This window comes from Triturus cristatus, chromosome 2_2 (genome assembly GCF_964204655.1).
Source record: "Triturus cristatus chromosome 2_2, aTriCri1.1, whole genome shotgun sequence".
NCBI lineage: Eukaryota > Metazoa > Chordata > Amphibia > Caudata > Salamandridae > Triturus > Triturus cristatus.
This window is the reverse complement of record NC_140582.1, coordinates 894,728,963-894,735,211: the sequence shown is the minus strand read 5'-3', so window position 1 is coordinate 894,735,211 and position 6,249 is coordinate 894,728,963. Positions and strand designations below refer to the sequence as shown.

Genomic DNA, 6,249 nt, shown 5'->3' with positions numbered 1-6,249 from the left:
GACAGTGGGTTTTATTGGAAGCACTTTGCAATGAAGTCAGGTTAAAATGGCCCATGCTGGGTGTTTTAAGACTGTGTTGAGTCTCAGGTAAAGAAGTGCATATGTGCACGTTAAGTGCTATGCGGTCCACAATCGTCCAGATCTTTTTATTCTTGATGTTGCACACTTTTATTAAGTTTACATCAAAGAGGAGCTTCCGATGCAACTTGTACTTAAGGAATGAGAGTAGACAGTTGTTGGGTGTTACCATGTTAACAGTATTCTATAGCAAGTATGCATATATTATCAGAAGCAGCTACAACTGCTTCCACTGCAAGGTTTTATAGTTTGCTAGTCCACAAAATATTTGTCAATTTTTTGGGATGAAATATCTCTAGTTAGACCAATACATTTAAGTGATGGGTAAAAGTATCTTACATAATTCTCTCCTGCGACTAACGCAATGACAGCAACTTTTTTAGTAAGGGCGAGGAAAAGGACGATACAAGAATGGCGGTTTCATTTCACACAAATAAATCCCTCACTGCTATTTAACAAGCTGTGAGGGGCCCATTGTAGATTTCAAAGTGCATGCCCAAGGATATGCAATTTTCAAATTACATATGGAAAGTCCTGCATTTGAGTGAGCGCTAATGAAGAAATGCGTTCAGGAGAGATACTTTCAGGAGATCCATGGTCCTCTATCTTGCAGGAAATACTGGAAGCCCAGGCAGGTATACTCATGGCCTGGTCTGAGCGACTTTGGCCAATGTTTCTCAAAAGAGGAAACCGTGGAGTGCAAACTAAGCCGTGGTATGCTTGTACACTGTTCTTGGGTAGGCATGAAAAGTTATGCCCCTCGTGTTCAAATTGTCTCGAAATATATATACACACTGAAGGGAAAAGGATGTTTTATGGCTACCCTTAAAATCGTATTTCACCATAGGTCTCAAGTTGCAAGCAGACATTAAAGGAACGATCTGGAGTGCCTATTGTTGATGATTGTTGGTGATGCAATGTGTTTTTCGCTAAATGAATGTCCCCTTTAAAAACAATCGTGCTGAATCCATGTCATATGTATGAGGATAAATAGAAATACAGTTGTTCTTTGGTAAGTTTATCTATTAGTGCCTTATTTTATGAGCCCAAGCCATGGATTTTGAGGTCTCAGATTCAAGAGTCTCATGCTGCACTATACTGATATGACTCAATCAGGTTCAAAGGTGTGGCATTGCTTGTGTTTGCGATCCGAGGGTTTGTAACATAGCATTTGGATCTGGTCTTTCCTTTCTTATGTAGGGTGTAGGATAACTTGTGCATTGTTGGCCCTCCTCTGATGTATCCCAAGCAAGCTAATAAGGGATGGGATGGAATGCAGCCCAGAGTGATAACATGGTGGTGATATATTCAGATGTCTGCCCTGTCAAATGTCAATGGTACTTTCTGTGCCCGCCATGGTAACACAGGTATCTGGGAATCTGTTTGATTCCAGAGAAGGAGCCTGAGAAATGGCTACCACATCCAAGGGAGGGAGCAGGTGCGCAAACTATCCACTCCTCACTTGGGGAGGTAGTGATAAAAAATAACAATACAGGACTCTTTCGATGCCTTGTAATTGGAATGAATACTCTTTAAATTCTTTAATGAGGATTCATTGGAGGACAAGTCTGGTGCCAATAGCTGCGGTAATTCCAGCTTAAATAGCATATATTAAAGTTGCTGCATTTAAAAAGCTTGTAGTTTGATCTTGGGATCAAGCTGGAGGTCCACCATAAGGTGAGCTACTGCCGGTCCCTGCCGTTCCCTCTCTGCACCCACTTGATGCTTGACTAAGTGTCTTGGGGGTCCGAAGCATTTACCTGGAAAAAAATAGAGTGCTCAAGCAGGATAGTTACCTGAATATGTTAGCTATACAAAATGGTTTGGTTCAAGACAAACCTAAGTGGAAGCATTTGTCAGGAATATTTTCATTCATCAAGAATGAAACTCAGAGGTTAGAAGACAATCAGACACTGTCTGACCATAAACGATGCCGACTAGCGATCTGGCAGGGTTATTCCCATTGCACACTAAGCAGCTTCCGGAAATCCAAAGCCTTTGGGTACCCGGGATAGGAGGGTGCATAGGTGCAACATTTAAACTGAAAGGTATTGATGAAGGGCACCACCACGAGTGGAGCATGCTGCTAAATATGAATCAGCACAGGAAACCTCACCCAGCCTGAACACTGAAAGGATTAACAGATTGATAGCTCTTTCTCGATACTCCTCCATGCTAACTAGTTATGCAACCCCCATCAGTCAGATTTCAACTTCTTAGAGTACACTCAGATGTTGGGGTGGGTGCATGCCACACTGAGTGGATCAGCAGGTGTCTACATTTTGCCTACAGTTGCGGGTAACCCACAGAGTCCCGTTCATGATAGGGATTGCAAATATTTCACATGAACAAGAAATTCTCAGTGAGTGCAAATCATACGCTCACATTAAGTCCATGCATTTTGTCCACATGCCCGTCTCTACTACCGATTAGGTAGTTTAGTGACGTCCTGGAATTGGCACTGCTGGAGTCAGAAATCATCGTGGCCGAGCTGTGAGAAGATGATCGATGACTATTATAAGAAATTGGTTACTGTTTGAGGGGGCTGAAAGCCTTCTTAAGGAGAAACCACAATTCTCTGTTAAGGTGAAGTCACAAGCAACCCCACATTAACCTGTGCTTAACTCTCTCATAGCTTGGCACAAAAGCTGTCAAGCTTAACTTATAGGTAATGTGTAAAGTATTTCTGCAGTACTTCAAACATTAATAAAGTCTAACACAACACAAGAAAATCTCAATCCAATTTAGGCCAACAGATTAAATATTAATAGATAATTTAAAAGCAAAATGACAAAAACACAATAAGTAGAACCGGAGATACACAGTTTTAAAGAATTAAGTGAAAATACCGCCAAAAAGTACAAAGCGCAACTCACAGCTATCTAGTTGTGTGAGAAAGAGTGAAAGTCACAGGTTCAGGGTGACCACTATAGAGTGTGGGCCAGAATAGTTCAACTGAAAGAGTCACCTTCACAGTCTAGCGCTAAGAGTTCTGTTTGCGGTGGAAGGGGTCATGAGGAGCAGGGAGAGAGTATGGATGACCGTTGAAGTAGCACAAAGGGCAAGCCGTGCATTGCAAGAGGTCGTTACTGTAGTACAAGATTCTGTTGCGGACGGTCATGGCTGGTGCTTTGCATCAGCAGTCCCCACGAGCAGTTAATGCTGTAACATGAAATGCCATTCTCACTCTGCTGAGCATAGCAGCATAGCTGTAGCATGAAGAGTCTGGTTCACCGGAACATCAGTATAGCTGCGGAACGGTCAGCAAAATCTTGGCGAAATCTGGCTTCTTGGTATTTGTTAGGAACCCAAAACGTACAGGGGAGATCCACTGAGGCCACACAAAGGATTCAGGACCTGAGGGGTACCACTTGGGGGTCAGAAACTCAGTCTAGCAGAGGTCAGCAGGGCGCAGGAAGGTCCAGTTGCAGGTTCTGGCAGCAGGCCAGCTGGGCAGTTGCAGGGAGCATTTGGAGCTTGTTACATCCCTGAAGCTCAGAACAGAAGGTCAGTTGACTGGGATGAAGGGTGCAGGTCCTCTCTTCCTTTTCAGCAAGCAGCAGAACAGCTGAGTAGTAGGGCAGCTAAGTGGCAGTCCTTCTGGCAGCAAAGCAACATATCAGTCTTTCTTCTGTAAAATACACAGGTCCAGGAGTGTACTCAAGAATTGGGGTCTGAGGTCCAATATGCCCACTTTGAAGTTGGAGAAGCTTCCAGAGGTTTCCACCCCCAGAGGTGCCTGGAATTTCCTGTCTCCCTGCCCTCTCCCTAGATTGTCTGGGTTCACAATATACTAGTGTCAAACCCCTTTGTAGGAGTGCTCAGGCAGATCCTATGTGGCGTGCAAGTGTAGTAGGTGATAGTTTGTCCCCCTCGTTAACTCAGAGTGGCTGATCCTGCCAACATCTAGCTTCCCTTTGTCTCACTGTGCAGAAGAAATACACAAAGACCAACTGGCAGCCACACCTAGTCATGTGACCTAGGGACATGCTGCAGGCACCAAATGGTTAGGACAAGAAAATGCTAGAATTCCAACTTTACCATTAAAGAAGCCTTTAATTCACAATTCCATAGACATCAAATTTTACCTGTCTACCTGCTCCCAGTTGAAAGATTTCACTTACTAAATATAATGAGGAAACCTAATCTTATACTGTGGAAGAGGAAGGCATCACTGTAGTGAAAAATGAATTTAAGCGTTTTCCACTACCAGGACTCGTAAAGCTTAAAAGTAAATGTCCAACTTTTTAAATACACTGCATCTGCCATTTGGGCTTTGTCGGGCCTACCATAGAAGTGAATTGGTTTAGGCCTGGCAAGAGGTTTATCTTGGCATGTGTAAATTGTAGTTTGAAACTGCACACAAAAGCTGCAAAGGCAGGCCTGAAACATGTTTAAAGGGCTGCCGAAGTGTGTGGCTCAATATGTGCAGCAGGTCCATTGGTAGCATTTACAGGCCCTGAGCACATGTAGTACTACTTTACTGGAAACTTAAGAGTAAATTAAATATGCCAATTGAGTATAAGCCAACTTCACCATGTTTAAAGAAGGGAGCACAAGCACTTTAACACTAGTTAACTGTGGTAAAGTGGACAGAATGCTAAGGCCCGGCAAAAACGAAGTCAGTAAAACCCGGAGGATGGAAGGTAAAATGCTGGGGAAAAACCACACCAAGGATGCCAGTTCCAGCAACTATCTAGAGCAAGTAGAAGTTGTAACAAAACCTTTCCATAGGTGAACCTGCAGAAGGATGATTAAGGGCGAAGCTGCTTGTGTGACTGATGGTGCCAGCCTACATTTTCAGCCATCTCCCAGGTGGAAATAAAGGCATAGGAACTGGCCATCCCCTGGTGCATCCTGGCGAGTGAAACCGTCAGGGGCTACTGGGCACTTGGATGAGGACTGGGCATGTGGCAGGCTCCTCCACTTGGGAGGATCCAGCTAACACGTGAGAGACAAGGTAAGTGATGCCCTCCAGGCCCTCTGAGAGGGCATGATTTGGGTGCATGCTCACCCTGCATGCACCATGGAGGTAACTGAATAGCAGTACGTACCCAGGCTGAGACCCCTAAAGACTCTGCTGCCTGGGCCCTTAGGTGCTCTTCCCAGGACCTTCTGGATTTAGAGTGACTGAGCAGTGGCCTGTCTTAGGTGGCAGGGCAGCCAGGGTGAAAAGGAGCTGGGGCTATGGGTAAACCTTGGCTCTTCTCAGTGGAGAGGCTGTGCCCTTCTAAGTCAGTGTGAACTGCTATGAGGGGTGAGAGGAGAAGTTGGCCCGGCTGCTCAAAAGCCCGAATACATACATAATTTGTTTCAGTCACTTTGATGGTGTAAGGGGTTCATGGCTTTTCTGTGGCAAGGCAAGGTGGACCCCAGCCCGTCATCATGGCTCAGGTCTGCAATCAGAAGCTGGAGACTTTCGCCATGCAGGGGTCCAACCCTGGCTCCCACTGGCCCCGGAGGGCGGTGAATGGCTGATATGCATGTGGTGCAACCCTCCCTCGTTACTTGCTACCTGGTGGACTTGTCCTGTGTGGCCAGGCTGGGGTTTCAAGACTTGTGTGGCTTTGTCCCAGGGAGCTGGTGATGGAGCTGCCATGGAACCTCATGCTTGCCTGCCTGCCATGGTGGCGATGTGGGGCTCCTATGCCAAGCATTTGGAAACACTTTAAATCTTGAATGCCAACTTCCAGAGGTGAAGCCTGACAGGGTGCTGGGCAATCTCACTCCACAGGTGGTAGATGGCTAGTATCAAATTCCTCCCACCTTTTTTGCACCAGCAGTTGGGCAAACATTGCAAAATCTGCCTGTGACTCTTGGTGGTATATCACTCAGCTTGCTCGTCATTGAAGAATGCAGCTAACTGCATGAATTAGTGTACATTACAGGACACATTGATCATAGACTCTTCAAATACACCTTGTGGCTCAGGTTCCTTCTAGAGCTACACCTGTTTGAGGGTCGCTTGAAAATCAATTTCCCTGGGGCACTCCTAGGGCACAGCAGGGCCTGTAGCAGGGGCACTGTTCCCTTTGACCTCTGATGTTCCACAACTGCTCTCATGCACCACCTTGGGTGCCCACTTCCACAGTTATGGCTGGAAAGTTCCAGTGCCCATGTGTGCTGGTTTCCATGCTAGTCCCCTGTTCTTTGGGTACCGATCTGGGCAAA

General features: G+C 45.7%; 1 pseudogene; it reads left to right on the top strand.

Moving 5' to 3' along the window:
• The first annotated feature begins 5,889 nt into the window (after nt 1-5,889).
• Nucleotides 5,890-6,042, top strand: LOC146862917 (5.8S ribosomal RNA; annotated as a pseudogene).
• Nucleotides 6,043-6,249: the final 207 nt, after the last annotated feature.